This window comes from Falco punctatus, assembly GCF_963210335.1.
Source record: "Falco punctatus genome assembly, chromosome: 3".
NCBI classification, from domain to species: Eukaryota; Metazoa; Chordata; class Aves; order Falconiformes; family Falconidae; genus Falco; species Falco punctatus.
Window position 1 is genome coordinate 7,378,051 of NC_137582.1, and position 13,352 is coordinate 7,391,402.

The window sequence follows — 13,352 nt, forward strand, 5'->3', positions numbered from 1 at the left end:
CATGGCTGAACACCTGCCTGCCCATGGGAAGACAGCGAATGAATTCCTTGTTTGTCTTTGCTTGGATGAGTGGCTTCTGCTTTACCTATGAAATTGTCCTTCTCTCAACCTTCAGAGTTTTACATTCCTTTCTAATTCTCCTCCCCATGCCCCTGGGTGAGGGGAGAGTGAGCGAGCAGCTGCGTAGTGCTTGTTTGCTGGCCCATGTTAAACCATGACACCGGACTAAAATTCAGTTGTAGCATCAGAACATTTGAATGCTCAAATACAGGAGTAGGAGGGCAGATGATTTATATAAACAAAAGAGTTTTAGCAAATACCAAGATGTATGCACTCTGGAATAACTGCAATGTGAATGAAAGATTGGGTAGTTGATTCTTTGGAAGCAGCTATGTACTTAGGGCTTTCAATAGTTGGAAAAAATATATATATTTGGGTTAAAATGAGATGCCAGAAACTCAAAGAACTCAAACAACTTCCTTAGGTTTTTTTCCCATCATGATAGATCAAAAGAGATTTATAACAGAAGTCAAGGCACTGGAAGGCATTGCTGAGGCTGCATGGAGAATCAGAGGAAATGGTTACTGTCAAAGCCAGAGCTGCAGCTGCTATGAACATTACGGAATGGAATGGAATGGAATGGAATGGAATGGAATGGAATGGAATGGAATGGAATGGTGATGTCACCTTTCGAAAAGTAACACTTTGGACCGGTTACTTCTCTGTGAATTATTTTCTTTAAATGCATGTACTCTGAAATATCTTATTCTGCATTCATGAACAGCCTTTTGTTCCTAGTACTATCTATGTGTTCCTCCACAGCACTTAAGCTGTTTGACATGGGAACCTCTCCTCTTTTATCACCACTGCCTCTCTCTACGATTTATTGCTTTTCTTTCCCTCTTTTGTTTGAGGTTTTTTGTGTTTTACTTAGCCACCTTTTTATGTTGTGTTGTCCATCCTTTCATGTCTTATTTTTGGACAAAAAATCCCTCTGTGTGGGATCTGTTTTTACCATATTTTTGTCTGTGTGGTCTCACAGAATCACAGAATGGTTGTAAGAGACCTCTGGAGGTCCTCTTGTCCAAACCACCCCTGCTCAAGCAGGGCCACCTACATGTAGTCACCTACTACAAGGTGTCTGTGCAACCTGTGCCAACGCTCAGTCACCCTCACAGGGCAAAAGTGTTTCGTGATGTTCAAAGGAACCTCCTGCATTTCAGTTTGTTCCTGTTGCCTCTTGTCCTGTCACTGGGCACCACTGAAAAGAGCCTGGCTTTGTCCTCTTTGCACCCTGCCTTCACGTATTTGTACACGTTGGTAAGATCCCCCTGAGACTGCTTTCCTCTAAGGTAAAGAGTTCCAGCTCTCTCAGCCTTTCCCCAAATGTGAGGTGCTCCAGTCCCTTAAGCATCCTTATGGCCCTTTGTGGGACTCTCTCCAGTATGTCTATGTGCCCCTTGTACTGGGGGTGCCCAGAGCAGGACACGGCACTCCAGCTGTGGCCTCACCGGTTTTGAGCAGAGGGAAGGATCTCCTCCCTTGACCCACTGCCAATACTTTGCCTAATGCAGCCGTTAGCCTCCTTTGCGACAAAGGCACATTGCTGGCTCATGTTCAGCTGGTGTCCAGCAGAACCACCAGGTCCTTTTCCGCTAAGCTGCTTTCCAGCTGGTCAGCCCCCAGCATATACTGGTGCCTGGCACTGTTCTTCCCCAGGTGCAGGTTTTTATACTTCACCTCGCTGAACTTCATGAGGTTCCCGTCAGCCCATTTCACCAGCCTGTCAAGGTCCCTTTGGATGGCAGTACAACCCTCTGGCATGCCAGCCACTCCCAGCTTTGCGTCACCTGCTGTCTTGCTGAGGGTACGCTCTGCCCCATCACGCAGATCATTAATGAAGATGTTAAACAGGAACGCACCTGCTATCGATGCCTGGGATATACCACTAGCTAGAGGTTTCCAACTAGGCTTTGTATGTAGGTACCTAGTACATTTATCGTTACTTAACGAATAAATAATAAACATTTCAAATACTGATGTACATGCACCATTGTAAAAGAATACAAGTCAAATTACAGATTCAAACTCACAGAACTTAGGAAATGTTAAAATTATTTGCATATCCCGCAGCTAACATTTTGTGGTACATAAGAATATTATCTTTCTGTATCATTGTATTGAAGGCACATATTTTCTTATTTAACAAGAATTCTGCTTCAATGTCTTTATTGAATATAGTTTATGGCTTTGTTTGTGGCATATTTTTCAAACTCTACCTTTTTATAACCTTCTTAAGGACTTCTGTAGTCCTTAACATTATAACAGCTGAATGTTTTCCAAACATTAACTTACCCTCTTAGTGTCTGACATGAGACCGTGATGTGTACCCTTTTCCACAAAATACAGTTTGAGGCATAGAGAGACCACGGTCAAAACTACAAGCTGACTTAGTGACAGGACACAGAGCACCAGCCTTCATTTTTACATGTTTTATCTGTTATTAAAGCACAGTATATGCTGTAACTGTGAGTGTTCAGCATCTATTTATATCAGACCCAGCTCTTCAGTCAGAAACTTAGAAATAATAGGACATAACAGGAAAAGACCCATGAAAGAACTCTGGTTTAAGTTACATGCTTAGCGACACGCAGGCATAGATGGCAGAGGATTAGACGTGGTCTAGCTCAAAGGAGAATGTTTTGATTGTGAAGACTTCTATTTTCCCCTCTATTCAGCTTCATTCGCTACAAATTTTCTGGCTTCTACACCATAAAAGACAATCTTTTCTAGACAACTGTTGCCATGCTGGGACATATCCATAGACCAGTCTGTTTTGTGCAATAAAGGTACTTCTAGGAGTGTATGAAGGGACATGGAAAGTAATTAGGAGACGTTATAAACTGGATCTTTTCATATATGCACTATAATTTATTTATTTTTTTTAGTTTGCATTTATACAGATAAACAATTCCAGCCTTTATTAATTTTGGAGTACATGGGGTTTATTGTTAGGTTTCTGTGTACAGAAAAATATTTTAAATATGGCATAAAACGCAGGAGAAATGAGATCATCAGGTTCCATGCAGCTCATTGCTAACACCACATTGATCTCATGAGCTCATGAAGCAATTATTGTGCTGTCTTACTCCATGTGGGCCAGCACTGAGCGGAGGGAATTCCAGTAGTTTGACAGACATTTGCTGAGAGCAATACTTAGGAAAATGGAGTCTAATTCTAGACTTTTTCTTTCTTATCCTTCTTGGATCTCGTCATCGTCCTAGAAAAGCAACTGTTGGTTTCTGGGATCTCTGCCAAGTTTGTAACCAGAACTAAAAAGCAAGGAAAGCATCTCTGCTGTAGTCTGAGTAGGTATCATACTAGTCCTATCATTTTAAAAGATAATTCTGCCTACCTTGAAGACAGAGGTGGCAAAATCAACCCCACACACAGTCCCTGGTAAGGTCTGTCTCTCTCTTTCTGAAGTCCCCCCCACACACACAGAGGTTTCCTTTGTTCAGTCTCTGTAAATTTATATCTTTACCCCTATTCTGCCACCCTTTCTTTCTCCTTTCTTCTTTAACAGAAATTTGTCTTTTTTTCTTTGCTGGCCAAGAATAATATGTCCTCCAGCCTCCACGCCTTCTGCTCCCACCACTCTTCCTTTCTTTTAATGCTCCTTGACCTAATCTGTCCCCATTGGTAAGCTTCTCTGACTCAAAGGCCAGCTGTACCCTGTGGAGTTTCATATTCTGCCTTCAAAGCATGAAGGTTGTTTTACTCCTGTGAGAAAATTCCAGCTATATAATTTTTCTTCATTCTCTGAAATATTGATATCATTTTGGTTGAAATGTTTTAAAATTATTTCTGCCCGAGGCAGACAATCAGCATTAGAAAATTTAATCCTAAATTATTTGTTTGATAAATGTATAACTATAGAAGGACCCTTCTAAGGTGAAATACTAGGCAGTGTTAAAATAAGTTATGATGCCACCTTGTTTTAAAGTTACTGTCATGTGTACGAATAAATATTTGGTTGAATAACTGTTCTGCCTTATATATCCATATGCTATCAATATACACAAATACTGGCTTTTAAATAGTTGACCATACCAACAGGAAAAGGTGTTAGTGACAAAGTATGACTTTTCTAGAGTTAAACTTTAACTCCCAAAGTTAGTCCAATTTAAGGGTGCAAGTATGACTTGCAGTAACTATGTCTGAATAAATTAATGTATCTCTAGGATGACTGGTCCATTCTAGCAGAATAAAACTCTAGCAAAAGTATACTAAAATACTCTGCAGAGAATGGAGTAAACACATCCAGTGACTCTCAAGTTCTTGTTTCTGAATAATTTTGCTACATCATTTATTTTCTTTGACTTCAGGACTTGGCATAGGTCTCTGTGTATGTGTGTGTATTTCTGTGCACACACACAGAATAAATGTTTGTATATATAGAAAATGACATTTATTTCCCTCTTCATGGTTGCAACTTAGACAATGGAAGAGAAAATGTCTAAAGAAAGTGAAGCTTGTAACTTAATTTTCAATACTCAATATTTTGTTGATCATCCAAAAACTAGTCCAGCTTTAAAGAGCTACTTTCCAGCCATGTAGATACATTTCCACATATTTGTGTCTGCTTTCATTATAATTTAATTTGCCTGTATTACCAAATGTAAAGTGCACCTTCTAGTCAAAGACTGTCTTTAGCTTTCTACTATGTGGTCCAAACCTAGATCTAATACTTCAGGAGGCAGAAGCAGAGCTGGTACAGACAGAAAAGAAAGTTCTATGAACTTTACCTTCAGATCAGTGTGAGAGAATTTGCCCAAACTAAGAGAATCTTATGCTTCCAGTTTTGCACAAATAAATGGGTAAACTTAGAAGACAGTGCAGATGTCTCAATACTGTCAGTTCTGCATGGATTGCTGGGAATTGTCAAAGTATCTTTACATAATGTAACGTCAAATGGTGGCAGAGATTAAGACGCTTGAGTTAGATTCTGCAGCCTCCTCCTTTCCTGTGAAAGGAGTGAGAATGAAGGTCTTTTGAAAACAGGAGCAGATGGACACACAGCAGTTCTAAGTTTTTAAATTTATATGTTGATACAACAATGGAAAAGGGAAAAGGAAAGCAATGGAAAATTTTTTTACAGATGTGTTACGCATTGCACTGTGTATTTTATGTACCCAAGTACAGCCAAAGCCAATGAACTTCACTGTCTTTGAAAGATTAAAAATCTATCACATTTTTGAAACCAAATCATTTCATATATGGTAGTAAAATGAAATCCCACCCCACCCCCCAGCCCAGGCCCTGCCATTTTGCTGTTTTACTTCTTTCTATGTGCAGATGATGTGTTCACGTGCGAGTATAGCACATTACTGAAATGCTGACCTGTTTATCTGCCAAAAGGTTGTGCTTAGGTGGTGGGTCATTTCTGTTCCTGCTGATGGTTACAGATCTGGGGAAATGACAGCAGATGGTTACATTAGGAAATGATACTAGGCATGATAAGGATCTTGTCTTTCTTCTTTTACTGTCTTTTTGACTGATTGTTAGCAGCTGAAAACAAGCTAAATATTTACTACTAAGCAGCCTGCAAACAGTGTTCTATCCACTTCCGTATTAGATCTCCTAATAATGAAATAGTTTTCATTGTTACTTTATTCCTCACTCCAAAGTACATTTTTCAGCTCCTGTTTTAAGAGAATTTGCCCTTTTTTTTATTATTAATAAGAAGAGTTTTTTACAACCAGAGAAAGTCCCTCATAACACTTTTCAGATAGAGCAATACTGACATCCATTGGTTTAATCTTATCTATTTGTTAAATCTCTCCTAAGTAATGTACATATAACTCTCTACAGTATCACAATGAAAGGATTGAACTTGATATGATCCAAGGAGGATTGTGCTAAGTCCAATTTATTGTATTCGAAACATGAGACCAGCACAGATTAACTTGATGAAAGGAACACATTGCAAAATGTTACGTCCAAATACAGTCACTAAAATAAAATAAAAATAGGCATCACAAGCAGCAGCTAGGGAAAAAAATATTAATGGGGGATTAGTAGTGATGTTGACCTTTTTTTTTAATAACCTCTGGAAATGTGAAAATACCTAATACTATATGAACCTGTCTTGTTTTATATTAATCATAAAACTGCTGAAGCATGAGGAAAAATGTTTCTAATCTAATAGCATAAGCAGTTCAATGAAGAAAATAACTACTGTCTGTGATTTCATCTGAGCCCTCCGAGGTTGTAAGTTAATTTGGCTTTTTTTTTTTTTTTTAATATATATATAAATATTACATAAACATTGCTGTAAGATGACTGATGGTATCGGAAAGTGCTTATATTTAATCCAGAAAAATACGGCACAAAAAGTGGTGGTGTTTTCAGTATTTATTAATATGACAAGCTAAGCAGATGAGACTGATTACCTTAGACTTCAAAAACAGAGAACCATTCTGTAAGCGAAGGGAGGGCGACAGGCTTTAACAAAAAAGCTCTCCGTTTGCTGTACCCTCCCACCGCATTCACTTGCAAATCACTGTGTGCTTGGAAAAGCCTGCGCTTCCCTAGTCTTCAACCTTCCCAGGGTAAGTGCTGCGGCTCCACCAGCAGCGCCTCGCTCCGCTCTTGTCCTCGGAGGGAGAGTGAGTGTGTGCGTGGCTCTGCATGTGTGCATGTTGCGTATGTGTGCTGCTGGTGGTGGTGTGTCTTTTTTTTTTTTTTTTTCCTTTTTTTTTTTTTTTTTTTTTAATCAGGAGCTCTGAATGAAAGCCAGTCAGGGGGAGAGCTCCCCCTTAGCTTTGGTTCCTGGCTGTCCAGAGTTAAGCGATGCTGGGAGAAAAAGCCTGAGTTAGAGCCAAGTAGGATCTGTCTTAGAAAATAACAGGAAAAAAACAAACAATAAAAGGACTGTAACAGCTCGCTTTTCAGTTTGGTTGGGGTGGACACCACTTTCTCAGAACCAGAGTAAAAGGTAGGAGCCTTTATTTTATTTCCTTAAGCTCTTTGTAGTTGTTGTTATTATTAGTATTATAGCATAAACAGTATGGTGTTTAATGCAATGCATGGAATTGTTCTACTACATAGAACTTTTTACATTTTATAAATATGCTTCACGAGTAATGAGACAAGGGATAGGAAATAACTGCTGTGTATTCTCTCCTCAAAGTAAACGGATGTTGTATTTGTTCAAGATTGAAACACGAAGCATTTTATATTTTTTTATTCATTTTTTTCCTCCTAGTAAGCAGGCTATCTTTTGAGCAGCAGTTTCCATCTGTATTCGGTTCTTGCAAATTCGGGGGGGGGGGGGGGGGGGGGGGAGTGGGAACAATACTACTTGAATTGAAAAAAGCACAATGTCTCATAGTGTAACTGCTATGAACGTAGCATGAAGCACACATGTATGTGCCCTCACTTTCTGTATACCTGTGTAAGTCTGTTACAGCTTTCACTGCTATTTATTCTGCCCTGAACTGAATTTCAGAATAATTATATACACTCAAAGCAAATGCTTCTTATGAAGGAAATCTCTGTGGAGAGGAATAGCAGGGTGGATTCAGGCAATATTTCAAATTCTTTGCAGAGCTATATACACACAAATGGGGAAAATATTGCCAGGTTTGACATTTCAGTAAAGGGGGTTGGGGGGAAAAAGGAAAAGGTGGAGGGAGGAAAATTTTAGTCTGCACCTGTGTGAGCATTTATTGCCACTGCTGCAATAAAATCCATACTTGATGTGGTGTTAAATTAATGCAGCACAATGCAAGTCTAAATCCATGTTCCCAACTACTAACTATTGACAGCATTGTCAGCTGCATTAGAAATTTGCAATATGCTAATATTCTACATGATATTAGCTGCAGCTGTAAAAATCTAACAGCCCTTCAGCTTAAGAGAATGCATCTGCACGTGCAATCAGCGACAAATAGCAACGAACATTTTAAAAGTGACCTATCATCTCGGTTGCTTCCACACAAATGGAGCTGTTGCCTGTAATTTTCATCTTTCATTTCAGTAAAAGCCTCTGTATTACTTCAACAGCACACTTACTGCTTTAAAGGTATTTTCTGACTTACACAACTTGTTGTGTATGCATATGCATATATGAGTGTGTGATCCCACGGTGTGGGGAAGCAGGTTTGTAAAAAATTGTGGTGGTTTGTTTTTTTGTTTGTTGTTTGTGGGTTTTGTGGGTTTTTTTCAAGATATTAGGCTTTGAATTTACATGGTGATATTACTGGAGGGGGAAAGCAGGGAGTGGGAGACTGGAAGATACTTCTGAATTTCTAAATCTTTTTTAAATATGCTATTTATAGGAATATTATGAGTCTGGTGCAAGCATTTATTGAGATTTTCCAGTTATTCAAACTTTTATATTAATTGGTTACTTTTTTTTAATGTAATAGTAGTCTGTGCTGTTTTAGAGAGATGAAAGAATGAACTTGGGGAACTGGGAAAGGCAAGTAGAAAAGACAAGCTACCTTTCTCAAGAGTTGAAAAACGGCTCTTTAGAGTCAATATGGGCTTAGCAAGAGAGGAATACTTCTTGAATTATAAACTGGTAATCTAGTTTGTGCCTGAGGGAGTTTTCTTATATTTTTATATACTTTGTTAAATAAAAGTATGAATGAAGAGGTCATTTCTGTAGCAGTTTCTGTTAATTTTAGTTTGGCTTTATGGCTGTGTGTTGTTCATGTGCTGTCAAGATGATTTTGTACACTTAAGTAGGAACTCTGTAACATCTGAGGAGTGATGATTATATTTCAACTTGAAACTACTGCTGCTGATCGGATTTTTTGTTGCTTTGGGTAACATTGGAAAACGTGTCTTGATTGCTTGCTCTGCCAACAGTTTGTAATGCTTTGTAACAGTTAATGGGAAAAAACCAACAAAATATATCTTAAAGCCACTGTATGTAGGACCTTCTATGTTCTCAAATGGTCTTGATGGCTTTGCATTAGAGTTAACGAGTGTAAATGTACTAGAACTTTGTATTTGTATGTTCTCAATAGATAGGATCTGTGAAGAAACTGATGAAATACTGAAATGTGCTCACAGTAGATCTGTGCCTAGCTGTATTTGCAACTGCATTAAAAAATGTTTTATGTCAAAGTAAATGAGCTCATTATTAATTAAATGTAATTTTTTTACAATAATTAAATGTAAAGAGATATTCATAAGATACATATATATACATGCACACCAGTATACAAATTTCAGCTAAGTAATACAAGTTGTTTTCAGCTTGTTAAATAATTAACTCTAAAAGGCACAAAAGGTTAATTTGACAATAATATATACCTCTGATTCTGAGAGGGTAATTTCCTGATCTCTGTGTGATTTCCCAAGAAAACATGTGAATGAAACACAGCCTGTCTCATCTGCATAATTCAGTGCAGGTGACTGTGTTAACCGTATTTACAGCCAGATTGCAGGTCATAGTACAGTTTTATACCTCGTAACAACCACTAGGTTGCAGCACTGGTGCAGGGGGTCAAATTAAGACTGAAGTACCATTGAAGGGTGGCAATGGGGTGAAGTTTCGGACTGTTATAATATTATTTTTAATTCATTATTATCACTTGACATCAAGTCTGTAAACGCCAAGACTTATTATTGGGGCTTCACAATATATTCTTGTTCCTAAATTTAAAAAAAAAAAAAAAAAATCTGCTGTACAGTTAATTCTTTGGTATTACGTGACAGAAATGGAAGGAAAACACATTCTGTCCAAATAATCAGGGTTTAAGAAGAATTTTGTGAGTGCCTTAAGTAAACCACATAAATAGACATTTTGTATTAGTATTGTATTTGCGGTGGGCTTTTTGATAACGTACTGATTGATGTATCATTTATTTTATTTCTCAATTTCAATTTTCCTCCTTTAAAACTTCTTTTCTTATGAGCAGCTTAAGTATGCCAAAGTAAAACATTATGAAGGGTGACTGCACGTAAGGATGCCATACCACAGCACATTTTCAGTTGCTCTGAATAGTATGCGTCTATCAATGAAAGCTCATGCAAACAGTTCGCTGAAATCTTGATTGACTATACAACATGCACACACTGCACATCCTACATCCTCAGGTCTACTAATGTGAACAGTTGCTTTTTGAAAAAAACCAAAACATACTTCCTCTACTGTCCAACTTCTGGAAAAACTTGACGGCAAGAAACAACAAAGAAATAATGACATTCTGAATTCCGTCCTGAACTAAACGTTCCTTAAACCTCTCCTCAGGCCAAGAGGAACTCCTATGTTGAATGCTGCTTGTTTTTCCCTCCCTGGACTTAGAACTCTCCAGCTCTGAGCCCTTGTCATGGCAACTTGCCTAACTTGCTGATTTCTGTGGGTTAGCAGCTCTACAATAGAGCAATAGAAAATAATCCTCATCTCTGGAAAGCTGAGTGTGTTACAGTTATCAGGCTGTATTACTACACACAGAAAAAGAATCATCTAGACCTGAGCACTGTTTTTTCCTTTGTTCTGTTCTCATCTGGTGGGAAGCCAGAACACCACCCAAATGAAGTTGGTTATACAAGCTTATATATTCTGTTTACTGGCTTATTAGTCTAATTTTTAATACAGGGAGGATTTGTCAAAAATCTGCCAGTTGAAGCTTTATACGTGTTTCTTCATACATGCAGTCTTCCTGATTATTAAACATCAGTTACCTCAAGTGTGTGTATGTACAGTAGAGGCAAACCAGCAAGCAGAATACTGTACAAATTCTCTCTTAATTTATATTGGCTTTTTATTTGTTCACTTTTTCTGTAAGGTCCCACTACGGTTTCTTGCTTCTACTAACCTAAACAACATAGATAATATTTATCACTTTTTCATTAAGTGTGTCCAGCAGGAGGCATAAAGTTCTAGCAGTATCTCAGAGGTACTCCCCAACTTGTACTGTCACAGGGCACCTGATCTGGGATACAAATTCAGCTCTGATAGTTGGAAGTGTGTATGTACCAAAAGGCCACATCAGGGGAATATGAAGACTTAGGAAATTAATGGGATATAACGAAAAGTAACATGGCAGATGTCCTTTTAAACATTGTTCCCGTGTGCACATCATTCTTCACATCTTTTTGGGGGTTTTATTTGTAACTTTATTACAGCATCTCTTAAATGCAACTCCAAGTGAACTTTGAATCACACAAGTAGGAAATTATGTAAAGAAGATGGTGTTTATGTGAAGGTAATGACTCAAAGAATGGATTGAGAAGACATGTTTCCAGAATTATGTTGCCCAAGAGCTAGAACTGTGTTCTTCTGTATTTTACAAAAATAAAAATAATTTCAAAATATTTTCTCATTAAAAAACTGTTTATCATGTGCTATATGTTTGTTTTATGATTTTACTGTTACTATTCCATCACCTGCCACATTACGGATTGGATTTATTGCATTATCCTATTTCAGTGCTTTCCATTACAGCATAAAAAACATGACATACCATCCCTTAGCCTGATCAGATCATGATCCTTAAAAATGAATGCAATCTTTATGAACTCTGCAGTGCTATAATATCCAGATTTTTAAGACATAAAGAATAGATACCAGTTTAATTTACAGGACTTATAAGCAAGGCTCAAAATGCAGTGTCCAGCAGGACTGTTAATTTTTTTCCCAAAAACTTAACGTCAAATTAAAATATAACTGAACTGCTATTGTGTGCTTGTGTCTACTGCACTTCAGTAGTTCACGTGGTACTTACACCTGTTTGATGAAAAGATTATCTTGTTAAATGTTATGCTATCCTAATAGTAAGCACAATTAAAACTGAGATATACCCGTGTCTAGGAAATTTAGGTGCTTGTGCATTCTGTAATCGGTTCCTCTAGGTATCACAAATGTACAGCTGTTTAACAGATGGAATTAAGAGAATTTTGTATGTAGACTTTCTTGAATATGTTTCACATTTTACATATAAGACAAACTACATGGAAAAATCTTTTGAGTTTTTAAATAAAGGTGAGAAAAGAGATAGGAATCCAAAGTATTTGTAATTATTTAGTGGTAATATTCAGGACAGAAGGAGGATGGTCGAGTTTATCCTGCTTCTAAGATTTCTAAGAAGAAATATTCCGTAAAAGTATGAATTCCTTCCTCTTACAAATAGTCACCTGCCCTTTCCTGATGCCTTTTCTGTGGTGAGTGGAACTGGGACCATAAATGCACATCACATCTCAGACACAAGATTCAATCAGTAATGTTGCTGTGTGTACAGTGTTAACATCCTTGCCTCTGTCCCCTGTCCTGGGCCGTGAAATGTCCAGGGCCAAGGCTTCTGTAACCCTGCAAAGGTCTTTGTGCCGGTGCTGTTACCACAGACGTAGACCCCTAAAAAGGAATCTGGGCACCATTTTGAAAATAGGTGATGAAAGATGAGGAAAAAAGACATCTGTTCCTCACTCAGGACACTGAGATTTTCATGACTCGGTCCACATGGTTTAATAAACATAATTATTTTTTTTTCCTGATATGGTTATCATTCACATAACGTTATCTTAACATTACTGCCCCTCACTAGACCTTAAAATGCTATCAGATATGGTCTTGACAGGCATATGGGCTTTAATTATGAACTGGGATTGTAGTGTCTTTTATCTACAAGTTCCTGGTTTTTGAGGGAAAGACTGCCATCTTTTCTGTGTGTATCTTTCTGTGCCACCAGTAGAGAGGAAAAAGGGGAGAAACACGTACCTGATGGTCTTGTAATACTATTCACAGTTTTCAGTCAAGACTACTATATTGAATTCTTTCAACTGTCAGGTTGTTTTCTCTATTTTTTTAAATATATGCACTTATAATTTCATGTTCATTCTGATCTTAAACATTAGACAAGACTTGACTCTTCCTATTTGGGTCCCTCTCTGTTTTCTGGTACATAATGAGATTCCTTGAAGACCTATGGATCCTTTTTATCTGCATATTGCCAACAAATTAGTGAAAAGCAGACTTAAATATCATCGATTTCTCTACATCGGGAAAATTCTAAGTAATACGTTCACTGGAAGTATACATGTAGTAATTAGATAAATAAGATTTAATTCTTAAAACAATGTGGGGTGCTTTTTTTCACTGTTGAGGCTACTCAGATGACCTGGATTCTCAGTAGCAGACTGTCAGTTGTTAGAAGTAATTGCAATGTGAACCCCCAGAAACATAAAAATAATACAAAGAAGAAGAAAAAAAAAAGTAGAATGTGTTTAGAAGAAAAAAAAAGTAGAATGTGTTTAAAATAATAAAAAAAAAAAAATCCCCAAACATGATGAACTGAAGCAGGAGAATGTCCTGCATTAAATTGTAAGTAATAGTG

General features: G+C 37.6%; 1 protein-coding gene across 5 annotated transcripts in view; it reads left to right on the plus strand.

The window, feature by feature from the left end:
• Positions 1–662: 662 nt before the first annotated feature.
• The window catches only part of LOC308059842 (cadherin-10), a 109,043-nt gene continuing 96,353 nt past the window's right edge, over positions 663–13,352 (plus strand). For 3 of the 5 annotated variants that reach the window (XM_080377776.1, XM_080377775.1, XM_080377773.1), the window contains exon 1: positions 663–7,000. The gene's annotated coding sequence lies outside the window, so the exon portion shown is untranslated. Of the gene's footprint in view, positions 8,090–13,352 lie in introns of all 5 variants that reach the window. The other 2 variants (XM_080377774.1, XM_080377777.1) reach the window with 2 other exon arrangements.